A 27,062-nucleotide genomic window follows, 5' to 3' on the forward strand; every position below is an offset into this window, starting at 1 on the left:
TAATATGTGAGATTGTGAAAGCTAAAATTATGTTATTAGGTTAATAATATGGTGTAAGTGTTATTTTATATAAGTTATGTGGGTTTAATTGTGGAGGCAGAGACTAGTGAGCGTGAGTGGCGGCCAAGTTTCTTCTCCCATCTTCTGAAAGCTTCCAAGCACGTTAGATTTTAGCTTTTGGAATCATTCTATATGAATATTTGCACCAAAGAGCCCATATATAGGTATTTATCTAAGAAAGAGATGACATTCTCGGCCATCACCAAAGGAAGGAAACAGAGAGGTTTTTTTTGATTTTTGCTTCTTTGTCTCTTCACGAGTTAGCAAGCAAGGGGGGGCTGGAAAATCAAGATTAGGTGTTTATCAACAAGCTAGAAGCAACAAAAGGCAAGCATCCTCATCCATATAGCCATATTTGTTCCAATTATTCATATGTTTATATAGGTATATCATTTTGTTTCAAAAGCTTTGTTTGATCTCATTTTCTGGTTACACTTTGTTTTAATTGGTCCAAGGGGTCTTGTTTACCTCTATTCCATTGGGGATGAAGCTATTTTTGATAGGATTTCAGAGTTGGCGAAGTTTTAAACTCGGTTTCGCCGAAGAAGATGATGAACAGTAAAATTACAGCACTCTGTTTTTGATTTGCAGCTTGATTTTGACCCTGTTAAAGTCCGAATATCTCACAACTTAAAACATGAAAGTTGTAGATATTCCTCTTGTCTTTTTATATCAACTTGAATCAGCTAAATCGGAGTTCATATCAGTAAGTTATGCCCAAAATACAGAGAGATGTCAAAACTGTAAAAACTTTCGTTTTTTTGTAAATAATGCCCCATGGCCGAATTTGCTTCATGAAAATCTCCATGTTCAACTATGCATTACACATATAATTTATATAAATGCAAGAGAATTATATGGGATATTGTATGGAGCATTTTACATTATTAGAGCTTGCTATCTTATTTAAGTATGATTAAATGCATGGTTAAAGTCTAATATTTACTATACATTCATGGGTTCATGATGAGGTGTGCAAGCATGGGTTTATTCATGGATTATTATTATCAAGATTAGCGTGCCTATATTTTTGCGCTGAGTGGGTAAAGCATGCTGCGGATTATTCCATTGGGGCATATACACAGGCTATTAGGGGCTAAGCTTGTGTGGTATGTGAACCCCACAGTTCAAATCAGTGCGGGGCTTATTGGCTCCGGAGGTTATTTATGTATTACATGCATCTTGATTATGTATTCATTATATAAACATGAGTCATGTTTCAGTTGTATAATAATACAGAGTCCCACGTCAGTTTATTGTGGGTGTCAGCGGTATATTGCATGTGATATCATGGCCCACGCCAATATTGAGTGGCTTTTAGCTTTCCATAAGTATGGTATATTTCATATTTGTGATGCGTGAGATTCAGTTATCTTTTCATGTCTCGCCATCTTATGTTTCAGTTCAGTTATTCCAGCTTCCAGTTATTTTATATTGCTTGCTGGGCCTTGTGGCTCACTTTTCTTGCGTCATTCCAGGCAGGGGCAAGGCTAGAGCGGATGCCAGGCCTAGTGGAGTCTGAGTGTTGATCTTAGACGTGTACAGAGTAGTCCAGAGTTCAGGGCTTTTTTTGTTGTCAGCTTCCGCTGTTTTGTTATGTATGGGTCAAATCAGTGTATTTTGAGACTTATTACGGATATATGACCCTGATGTACACAGATTTGCCACATATATGTATGTTATTTAAGTACCCTTATTGGGGGTTTCCAGTTTAGTTGTTTGGCATTTCTGTTTATGTGAGTGGCAAGTACCATCCTTATTGACACTTCCTCCTTGGGTCCCTGAGCTAGGGTACTTAAGGGTGAGGGCGCCACAATATCATATTATTTTTTTTAGATATCTTCGTTACAGAACACTCCCTACAATCGATTCGGTTACTCATAATTGTACCGAATATCACGTTAAACCCCTAATGTTGTGAAGATTCTAATTACACTTCGAAAAGAAATTACACTTAAAACGATATGAAAATATCTTCATTCCACCATTGAAAATTTAAAAACAAAAAAGAAATTTCTATTTCGACCAACCTCGGGAAAAACTAGGAAATTACACTTACGCCCGTTTGCTCGATTTGATCGCTAGTACTTTTGTTTCAACATGGAACAACCAAAAGATTGTTCTACTAACAACATTAAAGTTTATTCAGTGTTTATTGACTTTTTGTAATTGAATTATGATGATTCGACCTTTCGGCTGGAATTTTAGGGGCACAAAAAACTATATCCGATCAGATTTTTTTCGATGTCATAATAATCGTATAAAAATTCTTGTTCATATCATATAATTTTTTTAGATATCTTGGTTATGGAGCACTCCTTGCAATCGATTCGGTTACTCATAATTGTACCAAAAATCATGTTAAACCCCTAATCTTGTGAAGATTTCAATTACATTTCCAAATAAAATTACACTTAAACCCATATGAAATTATCTTCATTCCACCATTCAGAATAAATAAAAAAAAAGATAATTTTTTTCGACCAATCTCGGGAAAAATGAAGAAATTACACTGGCGCCCGATTGTTCGATTTGATCGTTAATACTTTTGTTTCAACATGAAAAAACCAAAAGGTTGTTCTACTAACTAAATTATAGTGTATTCCGACTTCTATTGACTTTTTGTAAATGAATTACGGCGATTAAACTTTTCTGCCGAAATTTTTGCTGTACAAAAAACTGTTTCCAATGAGGTTTTGTCGATGCCATAATATTCGTCTAGAAATTCTTGTTCATATCATGTAATGTTTTTTAGATATCTTGGTTATGGAGCACTCCCTGCAATCGATTCGGTTATTCATAATTGTACCGAAAATCACGTTAAACCCCAAAACTTGTAAAGATTTCAATAACACTTCCAAACAAAATTGCTCTTAAAATGATAAGAAATAATCTTTTTTCCACCATTGAAAATTAAAAAAAAAAGAAATTTTTTTTTCGACCAATCTCGGGAAAAATGAAGAAATTACACTTACGCCCGATTGTTGAATTTGATCGCTAATACTTTTGGTTTAACATGAAACAACAAAAAGGTTGTTCTACTAACTAATTAAAGTGTATTCCGAGTTCTATTGAGATTTTGAAAATGAATTACGACGATTCAACTTTTTTGCCGGAAGTTTAGGTGCAAGAAAAAGCTATTTTCGATCAGATTTTTATCGATGTCATAATAATCGTATAGAAATTCTGGTTCATATCATATAATGTTTTTTAGATATCTTGGTTATGGAGCACTCCCTGCAATCGATTCGGTTATTCATAATTGAACCGAAAATCACGTTAAACCCCAAAACTTGTAAAGATTTCAATAACACTTCCAAACAAAATTGCTCTTAAAATGATAAGAAATTATCTTTATTCCACCATTGAAAATTAAAAAAAAAAGAAAGAAATTCTCTTTTTCGACCAATCTCGGGAAAAATGAAGAACTTACACTTACGCCCGATTGTTGAATCTGATCGCTAATACATTTGTTTTAACATGAAACAACAAAAAGCTTGTTCTACTAACGAAATCAAAGTGTATTTCGAGTTCTATTGACTTTTTATAAATGAATTACGACGATTCGACTTTTCAACCGAAATTTTAGGTGCAAGAAAAACTCTTTCCGATCAGATTTTTTTCGATGTCATAATAGTCGTATAGAAATTCTGGTTCATATCATATAATTTTTTTTAGATATCTTGGTTATGGAGCACTCCCTGTAATCGATTCGGTTACTCATAATTGTACCGAAAATCATGTTAAACCCCTAATCTTTTAAAGATTTCAATAACACTTCCAAAAAAAATTGCTCATAAAATGATATCAAATTATCATTATTCCACCATTGAAAATTAAAAAAAAAAAAAGAAATTTTTTTTTTCGACTAATATCGGGAAAAATGAAGAAATTACATTTTTACCCGATTGTTCTATTTGATCCTTAATACTTTTGTTTCAACATGAAACAACCAAAAGGTTGTTCTACTAACTAAATTAAAGTGTATTCCGAGTTCTAATAAGATTTTGTAAATGAATTACGACGATTCGACTTTTCTGCCGGAACTTTAGCTGCACAAAAAGCTATTTTCGATCAGATTTTTATCGATGTCATAATAATCGTGTCGAAATTCTGGTTAATATCATATAATTTTTTTAGATATCTTGGTTATGGACCACTCCCTGCAATCGATTCGGTTACTCATAATTGTACCAAAAATCATGTTAAACCCCTAATCTTGTGAAGATTTCAATTACATTTCCAAATAAAATTACACTTAAACCCATATGAAATTATGTTCATTCCACCATTGAAAATAAATAAAAAAAAAAAGATAATTTTTTTCGACCAATCTCGGGAAAAATGAAGAAATTACACTTGCGTCCGATTGTTCGATTTGATCGTTAATACTTTTGTTTCAACATGAAAAAACCAAAAGGTTGTTCTACTAACTAAATTATAGTGCATTGCGAGTTCTATTGACTTTTTGTAAATGAATTACGACGATTCGACTTTTCGACCGAAATTTTAGGTGCAAGAAAAACTCTTTCCGATCAGATTTTTTTCGTTGTCATAATAGTCATATAGAAATTCTGGTTCATATCATATAATTTTTTTTAGATATCTTGGTTATGGAGCACTCCCTGCAATCGATTCGGTTACTCATAATTGTGCCGAAAATCAAGTTAAACCCCTAAACTTGTAAAGATTTCAATAACACTTCCAAACAAAATTGCTCTTAAAACAATAAGAAATTATCTCTGTTCCATCATTGAAAATTAAAAAAAAAAAAGAAATTTTCTTTTTCGACCAATCTCGGGAAAAATGAAGAAATTACACTTACGCCCGATTGTTCAATTTGATCTCCAATACTTTTGTTTTAACATGAAACAACAAAAAGGTTGTTCTACTAACTAAATCACAGTGTATTTCGTGTTCTATTGACTTTTTGTATATGAATTACGACGATTCGAATTTTCTGCCGGAATTTTAGCTGCCCAAAAAACTGTTTCCGATCATATTTTTATCGATATCATAATAATCGTATAGAAATTCTGGTTCATATCATATTATTTTTTTTAGATATCTTGGTTACAGAGCACTCCGTGCAATCGATTCGGTTACTCATAATTGTACCGAAAATCACGTTAAACACTTAATGTTGTGAAGATTCTAATTACACTTCGAAAAGAAATTACACTTAAAACGATATGAAAATATCTTCATTCCACCATTGAAAATTTAAAAAAAAAAAAAAGAAATTTCTATTTCGACCAACCTCGGGAAAAACTAGGAAATTACACTTACGCCCGTTTGTTCGATTTGATCGCTAATACTTTTGTTTTAACATGGAACAACCAAAAGATTGTTCTACTAACTAAATTAAAGTTTATTAAGTGTTTTGGTGACTTTTTGTAATTGAATTACGATGATTCGACCTTTCGGCTGGAATTTTAGGGGCACAAAAAACTATATCCGATCAGAATTTTTTCGATGTCATAATAATCGTATAAAAATTCTTGTTCATATCATATAACTTTTTTAGATATCTTGGTTATGGACCACTCCCTGCAATCGATTCGGTTACTCATAATTGTACCGAAAATCATGTTAAACCCCTAATCTTGTGAAGATTTCAATTACATTTACAAATAAAATTACACTTAAACCCATATGAAATTATGTTCATTCCACCATTGAAAATAAATAAAAAAAAAGATAATTTTTTTCGACCAATCTCGGGAAAAATGAAGAAATTACACTTGCGCCCGATTGTTCGATTTGATCGTTAATACTTTTGTTTCAACATGAAAAAACCAAAAGGTTGTTCTACTAACTAAATTATAGTGCATTGCGAGTTCTATTGACTTTTTGTAAATGAATTACGGCGATTAAACTTTTCTGCCGAAATTTTAGCAATACATAAAACTGTTTCCGACCAGGTTTTGTCGATGTCATAATATTCGTATAGAAATTCTTGTTCTTATCATATAATGTTTTTTAGATATCTTGGTTATGGAGCACTCCCTGCAATCGATTCGGTTATTCATAATTGTATCGAAAATCACGTTAAACCCCAAAACTTGTAAAGATTTCAATAACACTTCCAAACAAAATTGCTCTTAAAATAATAAGGAATTATCTTTATTCCACCATTGAAAATTAAAAAAAAAAGAAATTTTCTTTTTTGACCAATCTCGAGAAAAATGAAGAAATTACACTTACGCCCGATTGTTGAATTTGATCGCTAATACTTTTGTTTTTACATGAAACAACAAAAAGCTTGTTCTACTAACTAAATCAAAGTGTATTTCGAGTTCTATTGACTTTTTATAAATGAATTACGACGATTCGACTTTTCGACCGAAATTTTAGGTGCAAGAAAAACTCTTTCCGATCAGATTTTTTTCGTTGTCATAATAGTCATATAGAAATTCTGGTTCATATCATATAATTTTTTTTAGATATCTTGGTTATGGAGCACTCCCTGCAATCGATTCGGTTACTCATAATTGTGCCGAAAATCAAGTTAAACCCCTAAACTTGTAAAGATTTCAATAACACTTCCAAACAAAATTGCTCTTAAAACAATAAGAAATTATCTCTGTTCCATCATTGAAAATTAAAAAAAAAAAAGAAATTTTCTTTTTCGACCAATCTCGGGAAAAATGAAGAAATTACACTTACGCCCGATTGTTCAATTTGATCTCCAATACTTTTGTTTTAACATGAAACAACAAAAAGGTTGTTCTACTAACTAAATCACAGTGTATTTCGTGTTCTATTGACTTTTTGTATATGAATTACGACGATTCGAATTTTCTGCCGGAATTTTAGCTGCCCAAAAAACTGTTTCCGATCATATTTTTATCGATATCATAATAATCGTATAGAAATTCTAGTTCATATCATATTATTTTTTTTAGATATCTTGGTTACAGAGCACTCCGTGCAATCGATTCGGTTACTCATAATTGTACCGAAAATCACGTTAAACACTTAATGTTGTGAAGATTCTAATTACACTTCGAAAAGAAATTACACTTAAAACGATATGAAAATATCTTCATTCCACCATTGAAAATTTAAAAAAAAAAAAAAGAAATTTCTATTTCGACCAACCTCGAGAAAAACTAGGAAATTACACTTACGCCCGTTTGTTCGATTTGATCGCTAATACTTTTGTTTTAACATGGAACAACCAAAAGATTGTTCTACTAACTAAATTAAAGTTTATTAAGTGTTTTGGTGACTTTTTGTAATTGAATTACGATGATTCGACCTTTCGGCTGGAATTTTAGGGGCACAAAAAACTATATCCGATCAGAATTTTTTCGATGTCATAATAATCGTATAAAAATTCTTGTTCATATCATATAACTTTTTTAGATATCTTGGTTATGGACCACTCCCTGCAATCGATTCGGTTACTCATAATTGTACCGAAAATCATGTTAAACCCCTAATCTTGTGAAGATTTCAATTACATTTACAAATAAAATTACACTTAAACCCATATGAAATTATGTTCATTCCACCATTGAAAATAAATAAAAAAAAGATAATTTTTTTCGACCAATCTCGGGAAAAATGAAGAAATGACACTTGCGCCCGCTTGTTCGATTTGATCGTTAATACTTTTGTTTCAACATGAAAAAACCAAAAGGTTGTTCTACTAACTAAATTATAGTGCATTGCGAGTTCTATTGACTTTTTGTAAATGAATTACGGCGATTAAACTTTTCTGCCGAAATTTTAGCAATACATAAAACTGTTTCCGACCAGGTTTTGTCGATGTCATAATATTCATATAGAAATTCTTGTTCTTATCATATAATGTTTTTTAGATATCTTGGTTATGGAGCACTCCCTGCAATCGATTCGGTTATTCATAATTGTATCGAAAATCACGTTAAACCCCAAAACTTGTAAGGATTTCAATAACACTTCCAAACAAAATTGCTCTTAAAATAATAAGGAATTATCTTTATTCCACCATTGAAAATTAAAAAAAAAAAGAAATTTTCATTTTCGACCAATCTCGAGAAAAATGAAGAAATTACACTTACGCCCGATTGTTGAATTTGATCGCTAATACTTTTGTTTTTACATGAAACAACAAAAAGCTTGTTCTACTAACTAAATCAAAGTGTATTTCGAGTTCTATTGACTTTTTATAAATGAATTACGACGATTCGACTTTTCGACCGAAATTTTAGGTGCAAGCAAAACTCTTTCCGATCAGATTTTTTTCGTTGTCATAATAGTCATATAGAAATTCTGGTTCATATCAGATAATTTTTTTTAGATATCTTGGTTATGGAGCACTCCCTGCAATCGATTCGGTTACTCATAATTGTGCCGAAAATCACGTTAAACCCCTAAACTTGTAAAGATTTCAATAACACTTCCAAACAAAATTGCTCTTAAAACGATAAGAAATTATCTTTGTTCCACCATTGAAAATTAAAAAAAAAGAAATTTTCTTTTTCGACCAATCTCGGGAAAAATGAAGAAATTACACTTACGCCTGATTGTTCAATTTGATCGCCAATACTTTTGTTTTTACATGAAACAACAAAAAGGTTGTTCTACTAACTAAATCACAGTGTATTTCGTGTTCTATTGACTTTTTGTATATGAATTACGACGATTCGAATTTTCTGCCGGAATTTTAGCTGCCCAAAAAACTGTTTCCGATCATATTTTTATCGATGTCATAATAATCGTATAGAAATTCTGGTTCATATCATATTCTTTTTTTTAGATATCTTGGTTACAGAGCACTCCCTGCAATCGATTCGGTTACTCATAATTGTACCGAAAATCACGTTAAACACTTAATGTTGTGAAGATTCTAATTACCCTTCGAAAAGAAATTACACTTAAAACGATATGAAAATATCTTCATTTCACCATTGAAAATTTTTTTAAAAAAAAAAAGAAATTTCTATTTCGACTAACCTCGGGAAAAACTAGGAAATTACACTTACGCCCGTTTGTTCGATTTGATCGCTAATACTTTTGTTTCAACATGGAACAACCAAAAGATTGTTCTACTAACTAAATTAAAGTTTATTAAGTGTTTTGGTGACTTTTTGTAATTGAATTACGATGATTCGACCTTTCGGCTGGAATTTTAGGGGCACAAAAAACTATATCCGATCAGAATTTTTTCGATGTCATAATAATCGTATAAAAATTCTTGTTCATATCATATAACTTTTTTAGATATCTTGGTTATGGACCACTCCCTGCAATCGATTCGGTTACTCATAATTGTACCGAAAATCATGTTAAACCCCTAATCTTGTGAAGATTTCAATTACATTTACAAATAAAATTACACTTAAACCCATATGAAATTATGTTCATTCCACCATTGAAAATAAATAAAAAAAAAGATAATTTTTTTCGACCAATCTCGGGAAAAATGAAGAAATTACACTTGCGCCTGATTGTTCGATTTGATCGTTAATACTTTTGTTTCAACATGAAAAAACCAAAAGGTTGTTCTACTAACTAAATTATAGTGCATTGCGAGTTCTATTGACTTTTTGTAAATGAATTACGGCGATTAAACTTTTCTGCCGAAATTTTAGCAATACATAAAACTGTTTCCGACCAGGTTTTGTCGATGTCATAATATTCGTATAGAAATTCTTGTTCTTATCATATAATGTTTTTTAGATATCTTGGTTATGGAGCACTCCCTGCAATCGATTCGGTTACTCATAATTGTGCCGAAAATCACGTTAAACCCCTAAACTTGTAAAGATTTCAATAACACTTCCAAACAAAATTGCTCTTAAAACGATAAGAAATTATCTTTGTTCCACCATTGAAAATTAAAAAAAAAAAAAGAAATTTTCTTTTTCGACCAATCTCGGGAAAAATGAAGAAATTACACTTACGCCCGATTGTTCAATTTGATCGCCAATACTTTTGTTTTAACATGAAACAACAAAAAGGTTGTTCTACTAACTAAATGACAGTGTATTTCGTGTTCTATTGACCTTTTGTATATGAATTACGACGATTCGAATTTTCTGCCGGAATTTTAGCTGCCCAAAAAACTGTTTCCGATCATATTTTTATCGATGTCATAATAATCGTATTGAAATTCTGGTTCATATCATATTCTTTTTTTTAGATATCTTGGTTACAGAGCACTCCCTGCAATCGATTCGGTTACTCATAATTGTACCGAAAATCACGTTAAACACTTAATGTTGTGAAGATTCTAATTACCCTTCGAAAAGAAATTACACTTAAAACGATATGAAAATATATTCATTCCACCATTGAAAATTTAAAAAAAAAAAAAAAGAAATTTCTATTTCGACCAACCTCGGGAAAAACTAGGAAATTACACTTACGCCGGTTTGTTCGATTTGATCGCTAATACTTTTGTTTCAACATGGAACAACCAAAAGATTGTTCTACTAACTAAATTAAAGTTTATTAAGTGTTTTGGTGACTTTTTGTAATTGAATTACGATGATTCGACCTTTCGGCTGGAATTTTAGGGGCACAAAAAACTATATCCAATCAGAATTTTTTCGATGTCATAATAATCGTATAAAAATTCTTGTTCATATCATATAACTTTTTTAGATATCTTGGTTATGGACCACTCCCTGCAATCGATTCGGTTACTCATAATTGTACCGAAAATCATGTTAAACCCCTAATCTTGTGAAGATTTCAATTACATTTACAAATAAAATTACACTTAAACCCATATGAAATTATGTTCATTCCACCATTGAAAATAAATAAAAAAAAAGATAATTTTTTTCGACCAATCTCGGGAAAAATGAAGAAATTACACTTGCGCCCGATTGTTCGATTTGATCGTTAATACTTTTGTTTCAACATGAAAAAACCAAAAGGTTGTTCTACTAACTAAATTATAGTGCATTGCGAGTTCTATTGACTTTTTGTAAATGAATTACGGCGATTAAACTTTTCTGCCGAAATTTTAGCAATACATAAAACTGTTTCCGACCAGGTTTTGTCGATGTCATAATATTCGTATAGAAATTCTTGTTCTTATCATATAATGTTTTTTAGATATCTTGGTTATGGAGCACTCCCTGCAATCGATTCGGTTATTCATAATTGTATCGAAAATCACGTTAAACCCCAAAACTTGTAAAGATTTCAATAACACTTCCAAACAAAATTGCTCTTAAAATAATAAGGAATTATCTTTATTCCACCATTGAAAATTAAAAAAAAAAAGAAATTTTCATTTTCGACCAATCTCGAGAAAAATGAAAAAATTACACTTACGCCCGATTGTTGAATTTGATCGCTAATACTTTTGTTTTTACATGAAACAACAAAAAGCTTGTTCTACTAACTAAATCAAAGTGTATTTCGAGTTCTATTGACTTTTTATAAATGAATTACGACGATTCGACTTTTCGACCGAAATTTTAGGTGCAAGAAAAACTCTTTCCGATCAGATTTTTTTCGTTGTCATAATAGTCATATAGAAATTCTGGTTCATATCAGATAATTTTTTTTAGATATCTTGGTTATGGAGCACTCCCTGCAATCGATTCGGTTACTCATAATTGTGCCGAAAATCACGTTAAACCCCTAAACTTGTAAAGATTTCAATAACACTTCCAAACAAAATTGCTCTTAAAACGATAAGAAATTATCTTTGTTCCACCATTGAAAATTAAAAAAAAAAAAAAGAAATTTTCTTTTTCGACCAATCTCGGGAAAAATGAAGAAATTACACTTACGCCCGATTGTTCAATTTGATCGCCAATACTTTTGTTTTAACATGAAACAACAAAAAGGTTGTTCTACTAACTAAATCACAGTGTATTTCGTGTTCTATTGACTTTTTGTATATGAATTACGACGATTCGAATTTTCTGCCGGAATTTTAGCTGCCCAAAAAACTGTTTCCGATCATATTTTTATCGATGTCATAATAATCGTATAGAAATTCTAGTTCATATCATATTCTTTTTTTTAGATATCTTGGTTACAGAGCACTCCCTGCAATGGATTCGGTTACTCATAATTGTACCGAAAATCACGTTAAACACTTAATGTTGTGAAGATTCTAATTACCCTTCGAAAAGAAATTACACTTAAAACGATATGAAAATATATTCATTCCACCATTGAAAATTTAAAAAAAAAAAAAAGAAATTTCTATTTCGACCAACCTCGGGAAAAACTAGGAAATTACACTTACGCTTGTTTGTTCGATTTGATCGCTAATACTTTTGTTTCAACATGGAACAACCAAAAGATTGTTCTACTAACTAAATTAAAGTTTATTAAGTGTTTTGGTGACTTTTTGTAATTGAATTACGATGATTCGACCTTTCGGCTGGAATTTTAGGGGCACAAAAAACTATATCCAATCAGAATTTTTTCGATGTCATAATAATCGTATAAAAATTCTTGTTCATATCATATAACTTTTTTAGATATCTTGGTTATGGACCACTCCCTGCAATCGATTCGGTTACTCATAATTGTACCGAAAATCATGTTAAACCCCTAATCTTGTGAAGATTTCAATTACATTTACAAATAAAATTACACTTAAACCCATATGAAATTATGTTCATTCCACCATTGAAAATAAATAAAAAAAAAGATAATTTTTTTCGACCAATCTCGGGAAAAATGAAGAAATTACACTTGCGCCCGATTGTTCGATTTGATCGTTAATACTTTTGTTTCAACATGAAAAAACCAAAAGGTTGTTCTACTAACTAAATTATAGTGCATTGCGAGTTCTATTGACTTTTTGTAAATGAATTACGACGATTAAACTTTTTTGCCGAAATTTTAGCAATACATAAAACTGTTTCCGACCAGGTTTTGTCGATGTCATAATATTCGTATAGAAATTCTTGTTCTTATCATATAATGTTTTTTAGATATCTTGGTTATGGAGCACTCCCTGCAATCGATTCGGTTATTCATAATTGTATCGAAAATCACGTTAAACCCCAAAACTTGTAAAGATTTCAATAACACTTCCAAACAAAATTGCTCTTAAAATAATAAGGAATTATCTTTATTCCACCATTGAAAATTAAAAAAAAAAAGAAATTTTCATTTTCGACCAATCTCGAGAAAAATGAAAAAATTACACTTACGCCCGATTGTTGAATTTGATCGCTAATACTTTTGTTTTTACATGAAACAACAAAAAGCTTGTTCTACTAACTAAATCAAAGTGTATTTCGAGTTCTATTGACTTTTTATAAATGAATTACGACGATTCGACTTTTCGACCGAAATTTTAGGTGCAAGAAAAACTCTTTCCGATCAGATTTTTTTCGTTGTCATAATAGTCATATAGAAATTCGGGTTCATATCAGATAATTTTTTTTAGATATCTTGGTTATGGAGCACTCCCTGCAATCGATTCGGTTACTCATAATTGTGCCGAAAATCACGTTAAACCCTTAAACTTGTAAAGATTTCAATAACACTTCCAAACAAAATTGCTCTTAAAACGATAAGAAATTATCTTTGTTGCACCATTGAAAATTAAAAAAAAAAAAAGAAATTTTCTTTTTCGACCAATCTCGGGAAAAATGAAGAAATTACACTTACGCCCGATTGTTCAATTTGATCGCCAATACTTTTGTTTTAACATGAAACAACAAAAAGGTTGTTCTACTAACTAAATCACAGTGTATTTCGTGTTCTATTGACTTTTTGTATATGAATTACGACGATTCGAATTTTCTGCCGGAATTTTAGCTGCCCAAAAAACTGTTTCCGATCATATTTTTATCGATGTCATAATAATCGTATAGAAATTCTAGTTCATATCATATTCTTTTTTTTAGATATCTTGGTTACAGAGCACTCCCTGCAATCGATTCGGTTACTCATAATTGTACCGAAAATCACGTTAAACACTTAATGTTGTGAAGATTCTAATTACCCTTCGAAAAGAAATTACACTTAAAACGATATGAAAATATATTCATTCCACCATTGAAAATTTAAAAAAAAAAAAAAGAAATTTCTATTTCGACCAACCTCGGGAAAAACTAGGAAATTACACTTACGCCCGTTTGTTCGATTTGATCGCTAATACTTTTGTTTCAACATGGAACAACCAAAAGATTGTTCTACTAACTAAATTAAAGTTTATTAAGTGTTTTGGTGACTTTTTGTAATTGAATTACGATGATTCGACCTTTCGGCTGGAATTTTAGGGGCACAAAAAACTATAACCGATCAGAATTTTTTCGATGTCATAATAATCGTATAAAAATTCTTGTTCATATCATATAACTTTTTTAGATATCTTGGTTATGGACCACTCCCTGCAATCGATTCGGTTACTCATAATTGTACCGAAAATCATGTTAAACCCCTAATCTTGTGAAGATTTCAATTACATTTACAAATAAAATTACACTTAAACCCATATGAAATTATGTTCATTCCACCATTGAAAATAAATAAAAAAAAAGATAATTTTTTTCGACCAATCTCGGGAAAAATGAAGAAATTACACTTGCGCCCGATTGTTCGATTTGATCGTTAATACTTTTGTTTCAACATGAAAAAACCAAAAGGTTGTTCTACTAACTAAATTAGAGTGCATTGCGAGTTCTATTGACTTTTTGTAAATGAATTACGGCGATTAAACTTTTCTGCCGAAATTTTAGCAATACATAAAACTGTTTCCGACCAGGTTTTGTCGATGTCATAATATTCGTATAGAAATTCTTGTTCTTATCATATAATGTTTTTTAGATATCTTGGTTATGGAGCACTCCCTGCAATCGATTCGGTTATTCATAATTGTATCGAAAATCACGTTAAACCCCAAAACTTGTAAAGATTTCAATAACACTTCCAAACAAAATTGCTCTTAAAATAATAAGGAATTATCTTTATTCCACCATTGAAAATTAAAAAAAAAAAGAAATTTTCATTTTCGACCAATCTCGAGAAAAATGAAGAAATTACACTTACGCCCGATTGTTGAATTTGATCGCTAATACTTTTGTTTTTACATGAAACAACAAAAAGCTTGTTCTACTAACTAAATCAAAGTGTATTTCGAGTTCTATTGACTTTTTATAAATGAATTACGACGATTCGACTTTTCGACCGAAATTTTAGGTGCAAGAAAAACTCTTTCCGATCAGATTTTTTTCGTTGTCATAATAGTCATATAGAAATTCTGGTTCATATCAGATAATTTTTTTTAGATATCTTGGTTATGGAGCACTCCCTGCAATCGATTCGGTTACTCATAATTGTGCCGAAAATCACGTTAAACCCCTAAACTTGTACAGATTTCAATAACACTTCCAAACAAAATTGCTCTTAAAAGGATAAGAAATTATCTTTGTTCCACCATTGAAAATTAAAAAAAAAAAAAGAAATTTTCTTTTTCGACCAATCTCGGGAAAAATGAAGAAATTACACTTACGCCCGATTGTTCAATTTGATCGCCAATACTTTTGTTTTAACATGAAACAACAAAAAGGTTGTTCTACTAACTAAATCACAGTGTATTTCGTGTTCTATTGACTTTTTGTATATGAATTACGACGATTCGAATTTTCTGCCGGAATTTTAGCTGCCCAAAAAACTGTTTCCGATCATATTTTTATCGATATCATAATAATCGTATAGAAATTCTGGTTCATATCATATTCTTTTTTTTGGATATCTTGGTTACAGAGCACTCCCTGCAATCGATTCGGTTACTCATAATTGTACCGAAAATCACGTTAAACACTTAATGTTGTGAAGATTCTAATTACCCTTCGAAAAGAAATTACACTTAAAACGATATGAAAATATCTTCATTCCACCATTGAAAATTTAAAAAAAAAAAGAAAGAAATTTCTATTTCGACCAACCTCGGGAAAAACTAGGAAATTACACTTACGCCCGTTTGTTCGATTTGATCGCTAATACTTTTGTTTCAACATGGAACAACCAAAAGATTGTTCTACTAACTAAATTAAAGTTTATTAAGTGTTTTGGTGACTTTTTGTAATTGAATTACGATGATTCGACCTTTCGGCTGGAATTTTAGGGGCACAAAAAACTATATCCGATCAGAATTTTTTCGATGTCATAATAATCGTATAAAAATTCTTGTTCATATCATATAACTTTTTTAGATATCTTGGTTATGGACCACTCCCTGCAATCGATTCGGTTACTCATAATTGTACCGAAAATCATGTTAAACCCCTAATCTTGTGAAGATTTCAATTACATTTACAAATAAAATTACACTTAAACCCATATGAAATTATGTTCATTCCACCATTGAAAATAAATAAAAAAAAAGATAATTTTTTTCGACCAATCTCGGGAAAAATGAAGAAATTACACTTGCGCCCGATTGTTCGATTTGATCGTTAATACTTTTGTTTCAACATGAAAAAACCAAAAGGTTGTTCTACTAACTAAATTATAGTGCATTGCGAGTTCTATTGACTTTTTGTAAATGAATTACGGCGATTAAACTTTTCTGACGAAATTTTAGCAATACATAAAACTGTTTCCGACCAGGTTTTGTCGATGTCATAATATTCGTATAGAAATTCTTGTTCTTATCATATAATGTTTTTTAGATATCTTGGTTATGGAGCACTCCCTGCAATCGATTCGGTTATTCATAATTGTATCGAAAATCACGTTAAACCCCAAAACTTGTAAAGATTTCAATAACACTTCCAAACAAAATTGCTCTTAAAATAATAAGGAATTATCTTTATTCCACCATTGAAAATTAAAAAAAAAAAGAAATTTTCATTTTCGACCAATCTCGAGAAAAATGAAGAAATTACACTTACGCCCGATTGTTGAATTTGATCGCTAATACTTTTGTTTTTACATGAAACAACAAAAAGCTTGTTCTACTAACTAAATCAAAGTGTATTTCGAGTTCTATTGACTTTTTATAAATGAATTACGACGATTCGACTTTTCGACCGAAATTTTAGGTGCAAGAAAAACTCTTTCCGATCAGATTTTTTTCGTTGTCATAATAGTCATATAGAAATTCTGGTTCATATCAGATAATTTTTTTTAGATATCTTGGTTATGGAGCACTCCCTGCAATCGATTCGGTTACTCATAATTGTGCCGAAAATCACGTTAAACCCCTAAACTTGTAAAGATTTCAATAACACTTCCAAACAAAATTGCTCTTAAAACGATAAGAAATTATCTTTGTTCCACCATTGAAAATTAAAAAAAAAAAAAGAAATTTTCTTTTTCGACCAATCTCGGGAAAAATGAAGAAATTACACTTACGCCCGATTGTTCAATTTGATCGCCAATACTTTTGTTTTAACATGAAACAACAAAAAGGTTGTTCTACTAACTAAATCACAGTGTATTTCGTGTTCTATTGACTTTTTGTATATGAATTACGACGATTCGAATTTTCTGCCGGAATTTTAGCTGCCCAAAAAACTGTTTCCGATCATATTTTTATCGATGTCATAATAATCGTATAGAAATTCTGGTTCATATCATATTCTTTTTTTTAGATATCTTGGTTACAGAGCACTCCCTGCAATCGATTCGGTTACTCATAATTGTACCGAAAATCACGTTAAACACTTAATGTTGTGAAGATTCTAATTACCCTTCGAAAAGAAATTACACTTAAAACGATATGAAAATATCTTCATTCCACCATTGAAAATTTAAAAAAAAAAAAAAAAGAAATTTCTATTTCGACCAACCTCGGGAAAAACTAGGAAATTACACTTACGCCCGTTTGTTCGATTTGATCGCTAATACTTTTGTTTCAACATGGAACAACCAAAAGATTGTTCTACTAACTAAATTAAAGTTTATTAAGTGTTTTGGTGACTTTTTGTAATTGAATTACGATGATTCGACCTTTCGGCTGGAATTTTAGGGGCACAAAAAACTATATCCGATCAGAATTTTTTCGATGTCATAATAATCGTATAAAAATTCTTGTTCATATCATATAACTTTTTTAGATATCTTGGTTATGGACCACTCCCTGCAATCGATTCGGTTACTCATAATTGTACCGAAAATCATGTTAAACCCCTAATCTTGTGAAGATTTCAATTACATTTACAAATAAAATTACACTTAAACCCATATGAAATTATGTTCATTCCACCATTGAAAATAAATAAAAAAAAAGATAATTTTTTTCGACCAATCTCGGGAAAAATGAAGAAATTACACTTGCGCCCGATTGTTCGATTTGATCGTTAATACTTTTGTTTCAACATGAAAAAACCAAAAGGTTGTTCTACTAACTAAATTATAGTGCATTGCGAGTTCTATTGACTTTTTGTAAATGAATTACGGCGATTAAACTTTTCTGCCGAAATTTTAGCAATACATAAAACTGTTTCCGACCAGGTTTTGTCGATGTCATAATATTCGTATAGAAATTCTTGTTCTTATCATATAATGTTTTTTAGATATCTTGGTTATGGAGCACTCCCTGCAATCGATTCGGTTATTCATAATTGTATCGAAAATCACGTTAAACCCCAAAACTTGTAAAGATTTCAATAACACTTCCAAACAAAATTGCTCTTAAAATAATAAGGAATTATCTTTATTCCACCATTGAAAATTAAAAAAAAAAAGAAATTTTCATTTTCGACCAATCTCGAGAAAAATGAAGAAATTACACTTACGCCCGATTGTTGAATTTGATCGCTAATACTTTTGTTTTGACATGAAACAACAAAAAGCTTGTTCTAATAACTAAATCAAAGTGTATTTCGAGTTCTATTGACTTTTTTATAAATGAATTACGACGATTCGACTTTTCGACCGAAATTTTAGGTGCAAGAAAAACTCTTTCCGATCAGATTTTTTTCGTTGTCATAATAGTCATATAGAAATTCTGGTTCATATCAGATAATTTTTTTTAGATATCTTGGTTATGGAGCACTCCCTGCAATCGATTCGGTTACTCATAATTGTGCCGAAAATCACGTTAAACCCCTAAACTTGTAAAGATTTCAATAACACTTCCAAACAAAATTGCTCTTAAAACGATAAGAAATTATCTTTGTTCCACCATTGAAAATTAAAAAAAAAAAAAGAAATTTTCTTTTTCGACCAATCTCGGGAAAAATGAAGAAATTACACTTACGCCCGATTGTTCAATTTGATCGCCAATACTTTTGTTTTAACATGAAACAACAAAAAGGTTGTTCTACTAACTAAATCACAGTGTATTTCGTGTTCTATTGACTTTTTGTATATGAATTACGACGATTCGAATTTTCTGCCGGAATTTTAGCTGCCCAAAAAACTGTTTCCGATCATATTTTTATCGATGTCTTAATAATCGTATAGAAATTCTGGTTCATATCATATTCTTTTTTTTAGATATCTTGGTTACAGAGCACTCCGTGCAATCGATTCGGTTACTCATAATTGTACCGAAAATCACGTTAAACACTTAATGTTGTGAAGATTCTAATTACACTTCGAAAAGAAATTACACTTAAAACGATATGAAAATATCTTCATTCCACCATTGAAAATTTAAAAAAAAAAAAAAGAAATTTCTATTTCGACCAACCTCGGGAAAAACTAGGAAATTACACTTACGCCCGTTTGTTCGATTTGATCGCTAATACTTTTGTTTCAACATGGAACAACCAAAAGATTGTTCTACTAACTAAATTAAAGTTTATTAAGTGTTTTGGTGACTTTTTGTAATTGAATTACGATGATTCGACCTTTCGGCTGGAATTTTAGGGGCACAAAAAACTATATTCGATCAGAATTTTTTCGATGTCATAATAATCGTATAAAAATTCTTGTTCATATCATATAACTTTTTTAGATATCTTGGTTATGGACCACTCCCTGCAATCGATTCGGTTACTCATAATTGTACCGAAAATCATGTTAAACCCCTAATCTTGTGAAGATTTCAATTACATTTACAAATAAAATTACACTTAAACCCATATGAAATTATGTTCATTCCACCATTGAAAATAAATAAAAAAAAAGATAATTTTTTTCGACCAATCTCGGGAAAAATGAAGAAATTACACTTGCGCCCGATTGTTCGATTTGATCGTTAATACTTTTGTTTCAACATGAAAAAACCAAAAGGTTGTTCTACTAACTAAATTATAGTGCATTGCGAGTTCTATTGACTTTTTGTAAATGAATTACGGCGATTAAACTTTTCTGCCGAAATTTTAGCAATACATAAAACTGTTTCCGACCAGGTTTTGTCGATGTCATAATATTCGTATAGAAATTCTTGTTCTTATCATATAATGTTTTTTAGATATCTTGGTTATGGAGCACTCCCTGCAATCGATTCGGTTATTCATAATTGTATCGAAAATCACGTTAAACCCCAAAACTTGTAAAGATTTCAATAACACTTCCAAACAAAATTGCTCTTAAAATAATAAGGAATTATCTTTATTCCACCATTGAAAATTAAAAAAAAAAAGAAATTTTCATTTTCGACCAATCTCGAGAAAAATGAAGAAATTACACTTACGCCCGATTGTTGAATTTGATCGCTAATACTTTTGTTTTTACATGAAACAACAAAAAGCTTGTTCTACTAACTAAATCAAAGTGTATTTCGAGTTCTATTGACTTTTTATAAATGAATTACGACAATTAGACTTTTCGACCGAAATTTTAGGTGCAAGAAAAACTCTTTCCGATCAGATTTTTTTCGTTGTCATAATAGTCATATAGAAATTCTGGTTCATATCATATAATTTTTTTTAGATATCTTGGTTATGGAGCACTCCCTGCAATCGATTCGGTTACTCATAATTGTTCCGAAAATCAAGTTAAACCCCTAAACTTGTAAAGATTTCAATAACACTTCCAAACAAAATTGCTCTTAAAACGATAAGAAATTATCTTTGTTCCACCATTGAAAATTTAAAAAAAAAAAGAAATTTTCTTTTTCGACCAATCTCGGGAAAAATGAAGAAATTACACTTACGCCCGATTGTTCAATTTGATCTCCAATACTTTTGTTTTAACATGAAACAACAAAAAGGTTGTTCTACTAACTAAATCACAGTGTATTTCGTGTTCTATTGACTTTTTGTATATGAATTACGACGATTCGAATTTTCTGCCGGAATTTTAGCTGCCCAAAAAACTGTTTCCGATCATATTTTTATCGATGTCATAATAATCGTATAGAAATTCTGGTTCATATCATATTATTTTTTTTAGATATCTTGGTTACAGAGCACTCCCTGCAATCGATTCGGTTACTCATAATTGTACCGAAAATCACGTGAAACACTTAATGTTGTGAAGATTCTAATTACACTTCGAAAAGAAATTACACTTAAAACGATATGAACATATCTTCATTCCACCATTGAAAATTTTAAAAAAAAAAAAAGAAATTTCTATTTCGACCAACCTCGGGAAAAACTAGGAAATTACACTTTCGCCCGTTTGTTCGATTTGATCGCTAATACTTTGGTTTCAACATGGAACAACCAAAAGATTGTTCTACTAACTACATTAAAGTTTATTAAGTGTTTTGGTGACTTTTTGTAATTGAATTACGATGATTCGACCTTTCGGCTGGAATTTTAGGGGCACAAAAAACTATATCCAATCAGAATTTTTTCAATGTCATAATAATCGTATAAAAATTCTTGTTCATATCATATAATTTTTTTAGATATCTTGGTTATGGACCACTCCCTGCAATCGATTCGGTTACTCATAATTGTACCAAAAATCATGTTAAACCCCTAATCTTGTGAAGATTTCAATTACATTTCCAAATAAAATTACACTTAAACCCATATGAAATTATATTCATTCCACCATTGAAAATAAATAAAAAAAAACATAATTTTTTTCGACCAATCTCGGGAAAAATGAAGAAATTACACTTGCGCCCGATTGTTCGATTTGATCGTTAATACTTTTGTTTCAACATGAAAACACCAAAAGGTTGTTCTACTAACTAAATTATAGTGCATTGCGAGTTCTATTGACTTTTTGTAAATGAATTACGGCGATTAAACTTTTCTGCCGAAATTTTAGCAATACATAAAACTGTTTCCGACCAGGTTTTGTCGATGTCATAATATTCGTATAGAAATTCTTGTTCTTATCATATAATGTTTTTTAGATATCTTGGTTATGGAGCACTCCCTGCAATCGATTCGGTTATTCATAATTGTATCGAAAATCACATTAAACCCCAAAACTTGTAAAGATTTCAATAACACTTCCAAACAAAATTGCTCTTAAAATAATATGGAATTATCTTTATTCCACCATTGAAAATTAAAAAAAAAAAGAAATTTTCATTTTCGACCAATCTCGAGAAAAATGAAGAAATTACACTTACGCCCGATTGTTGAATTTGATCGCTAATACTTTTGTTTTTACATGAAACAACAAAAAGCTTGTTCTACTAACTAAATCAAAGTGTATTTCGAGTTCTATTGACTTTTTATAAATGAATTACGACGATTCGACTTTTCGACCGAAATTTTAGGTGCAAGAAAAACTCTTTCCGATCAGATTTTTTTCGTTGTCATAATAGTCATATAGAAATTCTGGTTCATATCATATAATTTTTTTTAGATATCTTGGTTATGGAGCACTCCCTGCAATCGATTCGGTTACTCATAATTGTGCCGAAAATCACGTTAAACCCCTAAACTTGTAAAGATTTCAATAACACTTCCAAACAAAATTGCTCTTAAAACGATAAGAAATTATCTTTGTTCCACCATTGAAAATTAAAAAAAAAAAGAAATTTTCTTTTTCGACCAATCTCGGGAAAAATGAAGAAATTACACTTACGCCCGATTGTTCAATTTGATCGCCAATACTTTTGTTTTAACATGAAACAACAAAAAGGTTGTTTTACTAACTAAATCACAGTGTATTTCCTGTTCTATTGACTTTTTGTATATGAATTACGACGATTCGAATTTTCTGTCGGAATTTTAGCTGCCCAAAAAACTGTTTCCGATCATATTTTTATCGATGTCATAATAATCGTATAGAAATTCTGGTTCATATCATATTATTTTTTTTAGATATCTTGGTTACAGAGCACTCCCTGCAATCGATTCGGTTACTCATAATTGTGCCGAAAATCACGTTAAACCCCAAAACTTGTAAAGATTTCAATAACACTTCCAAACAAAATTTCTCTTAAAATGATAAGAAATAATCTTTTTTCCACCATTGAAAATTAAAAAAAAAAGAAATTTTTTTTTCGACCAATCTCGGGAAAAATTAAGAAATTACACTTACGCCCGATTGTTGAATTTGATCTCTAATACTTTTGTTTTAACATGAAACAACAAAAAGGTTGTTCTACTAACTAAATTAAAGTGTATTCCGAGTTCTATTGAGATTTTGTATATGAATTACGACGATTCAACTTTTTGCCGGAAGTTTAGGTGCAAGAAAAAGCTATTTTCGATCAGATTTTTATCGATGTCATAATAATCGTATAGAAATTCTGGTTCATATCATATAATGTTTTTTAGATATCTTGGTTATGGAGCACTCCCTGCAATCAATTCAGTTATTCATAATTGTACCGAAAATCACGTTAAACCCCAAAACTTGTAAAGATTTCAATAACACTTCCAAACAAAATTTCTCTTAAAATGATAAGAAATTATCTTTATTCCACCATTGAAAATTAAAAAAAAAAGAAAGAAATTCTCTTTTTTGACCAATCTCGAGAAAAATGAAGAACTTACACTTACGCCCGATTGTTGAATTTGATCGCTAATACATTTGTTTTAACATGAAACAACAAAAAGCTTGTTCTACTAACGAAATCAAAGTGTATTTCGAGTTCTATTGACTTTTTATAAATGAATTACGACGATTCGACTTTTCGACCAAAATTTTAGGTGCAAGAAAAACTCTTTCCGATCAGATTTTTTTCGATGTCATAATAGTCGTATAGAAATTCTGGTTCATATCATATAATTTTTTTTAGATATCTTGGTTATGGAGCACTCCCTGCAATCGATTCGGTTATTCATAATTGTACCGAAAATCATGTTAAACCCCTAATCTTTTAAAGATTTCAATAACACTTCCAAAAAAAATTGCTCATAAAACGATATCAAATTATCATTATTCCACCATTGAAAATTAAAAAAAAAAAAAGAAATTTTTTTTGTCGACTAATCTCGGGAAAAATGAAGAAATTACATTTTTACCCGATTGTTCTATTTGATCCTTAATACTTTTGTTTCAACATGAAACAACCAAAAGGTTGTTCTACTAACTGAATTAAAGTGTATTCCGAGTTCTAATAAGATTTTGTAAATGAATTACGACGATTCGACTTTTCTACCGGAAGTTTAGCTACACAAAAAGCTATTTTCGATCAGATTTTTATCGATGTCATAATAATCGTGTCGAAATTCTGGTTAATATCATATAATTTTTTTAGATATCTTGGTTATGTACCACTCCCTGCAATCGATTCGGTTACTCATAATTGTACCAAAAATCATGTTGAACCCCTAATCTTGTGAAGATTTCAATTACATTTCCAAATAAAATTACACTTAAACCCATATGAAATTATGTTCATTCCACCATTGAAAATAAATAAAAAAAAACATAATTTTTTTCGACCAATCTCGGGAAAAATGAAGAAATTACACTTGCGCCCGATTGTTCGATTTGATCGTTAATACTTTTGTTTCAACATGAAAAAACCAAAAGGTTGTTCTACTAACTAAATTATAGTGCATTACGAGTTCTATTGACTTTTTGTAAATGAATTACGGCGATTAAACTTTTCTGCCGAAATTTTAGCAATACATAAAACTGTTTCCGACCAGGTTTTGTCGATGTTATAATATTCGTATAGAAATTCTTGTTCTTATCATATAATGTTTTTTAGATATCTTGGTTATGGAGCACTCCCTGCAATCGATTCGGTTATTCATAATTGTATCGAAAATCACGTTAAACCCCAAAACTTGTAAAGATTTCAATAACACTTCCAAACAAAATTGCTATTAAAATAATAAGGAATTATCTTTATTCCACCATTGAAAATTAAAAAAAAAAAAAATTTTCATTTTCGACCAATCTCGAGAAAAATGAAGAAATTACACTTACGCCCGATTGTTGAATTTGATCCCTAATACTTTTGTTTTTACATGAAACAACAAAAAGCTTGTTCTACTAACTAAATCAAAGTGTATTTCGAGTTCTATTGACTTTTTATAAATGAATTACGACGATTCGACTTTTCGACCGAAATTTTAGGTGCAAGAAAAACTCTTTCCGATCAGATTTTTTTCGTTGTCATAATAGTCATATAGAAATTCTGGTTCATATCATAGAATTTTTTTAGATATCTTGGTTATGGAGCACTCCCTGCAATCGATTCGGTTATTCATAATTGTACCGAAAATCACGTTAAACCCCAAAACTTGTAAAGATTTCAATAACACTTCCAAACAAAATTGTTCTTAAAATGATAATAAATTATCTTTATTCCACCATTGAAAATTAAAAAAAAAAGAAAGAAATTCTCTTTTTCGACCAATCTCGGGAAAAATGAAGAACTTACACTTACGCCCGATTGTTGAATTTGATCGCTAATACATTTGTTTTAACATGAAACAACAAAAAGCTTGTTCTACTAACGAAATCAAAGTGTATTTCGAGTTCTATTGACTTTTTATAAATGAATTACGACGATTCGAATTTTTGACCAAAATTTTAGGTGCAAGAAAAACTCTTTCCGATCAGATTTTTTTCGATGTCATAATAGTCGTATAGAAATTCTGGTTCATATCATATAATGTTTTTTAGATATCTTGGTTATGGAGCACTCCCTGCAATCGATTCGGTTACTCATAATTGTACCGAAAATCATGTTAAACCCCTAATCTTTTAAAGATTTCAATAACACTTCCAAAAAAAATTGCTCATAAAACGATATCAAATTATCATTATTCCACCATTGAAAATTAAAAAAAAAAAAGAAAATTTTTTTTCCGACTAATCTCGGGAAAAATGAAGAAATTACATTTTTACCCGATTGTTCTATTTGATCCTTAATACTTTTGTTTCAACATGAAACAACCAAAAGGTTGTTCTACTAACTAAATTAAAGTGTATTCCGAGTTCTAATAAGATTTTGTAAATGAATTACGACGATTCGACTTTTCTGCCGGAAGTTTAGCTGCACAAAAAGCTATTTTCGATCAGATTTTTATCGATGTCATAATAATCGTGTCGAAATTCTGGTTAATATCATATACTTTTTTTAGATATCTTGGTTATGTACCACTCCCTGCAATCGATTCGGTTACTCATAATTGTACCAAAAATCATGTTAAACCCCTAATCTTGTGAAGATTTTAATTACATTTCCAAATAAAATTACACTTAAACCCATATGAAATTATGTTCATTCCACCATTGAAAATAAATAAAAAAAAAAGATAATTTTTTTCGACCAATCTCGGGAAAAATGAAGAAATGACACTTGCGCCCGATTGTTCGATTTGATCGTTAATACTTTTGTTTCAACATGAAAAAACCAAAAGGTTGTTCTACTAACTAAATTATAGTGCATTGCGAGTTCTATTGACTTTTTGTAAATGAATTACGGCGATTAAACTTTTCTGCCAAAATTTTAGCAATACATAAAACTGTTTCCGACCAGGTTTTGTCGATGTCATAATATTCGTATAGAAATTCTTGTTCTTATCATATAATGTTTTTTAGATATCTTGGTTATGGAGCACTCCCAGCAATCGATTCGGTTATTCATAATTGTATCGAAAATCACGTTAAACCCCAAAACTTGTAAAGATTTCAATAACACTTCCAAACAAAATTGCTCTTAAAATAATAAGGAATTATCTTTATTCCACCATTGAAAATTAAAAAAAAAAAAAGAAATTTTCATTTTCGACCAATCTCGAGAAAAATGAAGAAATTACACTTACGCCCGATTGTTGAATTTGATCGCTAATACT

The 27,062-nt window shown here is 30.5% G+C and overlaps 1 long non-coding RNA gene across 1 annotated transcript; it reads left to right on the plus strand.

Annotated features, from left to right (window-relative positions):
* The first annotated feature begins 7,692 nt into the window (after window positions 1-7,692).
* LOC127809586 (uncharacterized) lies at window positions 7,693-21,272 on the plus strand. The gene is made up of 3 exons (XR_008025140.1): window positions 7,693-7,827; window positions 16,597-17,030; window positions 20,726-21,272. It is a non-coding gene; the product is annotated as an uncharacterized LOC127809586 (long non-coding RNA).
* Window positions 21,273-27,062: the final 5,790 nt, after the last annotated feature.

This window comes from Diospyros lotus, chromosome 9 (assembly GCF_014633365.1).
Source record: "Diospyros lotus cultivar Yz01 chromosome 9, ASM1463336v1, whole genome shotgun sequence".
Classification (NCBI taxonomy): domain Eukaryota; kingdom Viridiplantae; phylum Streptophyta; class Magnoliopsida; order Ericales; family Ebenaceae; genus Diospyros; species Diospyros lotus.